Raw genomic sequence first — 2,196 nt, 5'->3', positions numbered from 1 at the left:
AGTAAGCAATTCCAGCCCCTCTGTCTCCAAGAACAGGAAAATAAATAGAATTTTGTTGAAGAATRGGCCTTCTAAAGTTATTTTGTCACAATACTTTTCTTTGCTGATTGGGGTGCTGTGTGTCTACATTTATCTAATACTATGTTCTCTGATTTGTTCATTGTTCAGGCTACTAGAACACATATCCATGCATTAGTGCTGTGCCTTATCACTCCCTTATCTTGAACTGCTGATAACTCTTGGCATGTTGGTGTGTACAGCCTCCCCCAAACACACTCCTCTGGTATTTATGAAATAAACTCAGCAAACTCCCTCACCTTCTCTCTTCATACTTTCCCTTTCATGCAATGAGGAAGGTGGGGCTTGGATAAACCACTTGCTCCTTAGCAGGTGCCTCCTTAAATTTTGCAGAGGTAGTTTGTGAATCACAGCTGTTGCCTCTAACAGTGAAGTGATAATCCATCTCTTACTTGTATGCAGCTGGGAGCAGGATGGGCTCAACCTGGAGTGCTTGTGAGGTAAGGGTGACTGCTCTAGGAGCTGAAGATGGCCTGGGGTGGGTTTGTGGCTGGGATTCTGGTGCCTAGGAGACAACATGTGGATATTTATTTCCAATGTTGTGTATGTATTTATTTATTTGTGTAAGGATGACACATGCCTTTGCTGATATGGAGTCAGATGCGCTTCCATGTGCAGGCACTTGTGGTAGCAAAGCTTACCCTTAGAGGGTAATTCACATGGAAGCTGGGAACAATTCTGAAGTGCTTCACTTGAGCTTTCTGGGAATTTGGGCTGAATCTGTGGCTTGGCTCAAGCGTTACGTAAGCTGTGCTCTTTCACAGTGCAGTATTTGCCAGCYATGACTACAAACACATGTGGTGCCCAGGTAGCTGTGCCAGCAGACACCTGGTAGTGGTGTACACAGGAAAGTCACTGCCTAAAAACAGTGATTAACAGTGATGGTCCTGGTTTTATATTTGTGCATGACTGATGCACAAAAAATATCGTGATCTGTCYCAGATTTTTTATTTTTTTTGTGGAACGTAAGTGGGAGGGAAAGCCCTAAAACTGTCCTGAAATTAACCTTCAATTTGCTATGAGCAAGTGACTTGATTATTTTGTGTCCTGCTTCTCTGGTATAAAATGGAGACTATAGAGCTTCTCTCCATAACATGGGTGTGTGTTAACATAAAAGTGCATCGATGCTTGCAGATCTCAGGTGGGGCATTCTTAAGAAATAATATGTGTGAATATTTAACAAATCTGGTCAAATAAACACTAAGGATCTACAAGTTCATCCGTTTGCACGGAACTTGGTAATGGTCTTTGTGTGGAAAGTGTGCACACAAAACAAGGAAAGAGACTCTATTCTTCCCCTTGCCCTTAACCATTGAAACAGCATCAAGAGTAAAAGTAGAGGCTTCTTACAGATAGGGGGGTGRGGAGAGAGACAGGAGACTTTTTCCACCTAAATCCACAGTGAAGACATTAAAACATGTCCTTCTCCTTTGGAGTTAGACATAAAAAACAGACCAAGGTCACCTTATCATAAYTCAAGAGTGATATGAGAGTTTGTAACTTCTCACCTGGATCAATTCCTGACTGGGAAAAGGAGTGACATAACTCCCTTAAGGAATATGATGGAGTAATTTTGCTAGCAGAGAATGGGAGAGGAACTAGGTAATGCTTCCAGTAAAGCAACAGCTAAAGTTTCAGATACTAAAATCTGMAAGAATTAATAATAGTTTTGAGTCTTGTCTGTTATTTTTGTTCCTTCTTCACTTGAGATTTCAGCTAATGATCCTTTAGCAAAAATCCATGTTTGCAAATATGCATTTGGTTTGGATGGGAAAATTTTGTTAATGTYTCTTCCAATGCTGTTTTCTTGCATCTGCTTTCTTCATGTTTTGCTGCACTGTGCTGATGCTACCTAATTCACCAAACAGTGCCACAAAAATTATTCTTTCTGTCAATGGCATAAATACACAGCATAATATTCCTGTGAATTTTTTCAATTTTTTTAAAGTCTACCTAGATATGATTTTAACTTCCAGTGCAGTGCAAGCAGTTCATTTTCTGATTTTGCTGCATGGCTTTGAAAATTGCAACAGGTATTTGTGGGAGAGCATGTTTTATGAAGCATAAAAGATTCAACATTAATACAGGTAATAAACTTGGTCATTTTTCTGCAGGGTG

This window comes from Malurus melanocephalus, unplaced genomic scaffold (genome assembly GCF_030028575.1).
Source record: "Malurus melanocephalus ecotype Western Australia unplaced genomic scaffold, MMel_1.1 scaffold_2, whole genome shotgun sequence".
NCBI lineage: Eukaryota > Metazoa > Chordata > Aves > Passeriformes > Maluridae > Malurus > Malurus melanocephalus.
The sequence above is the reverse complement of the archived record's forward strand: the minus strand, read 5'-3'. Positions refer to the sequence as shown.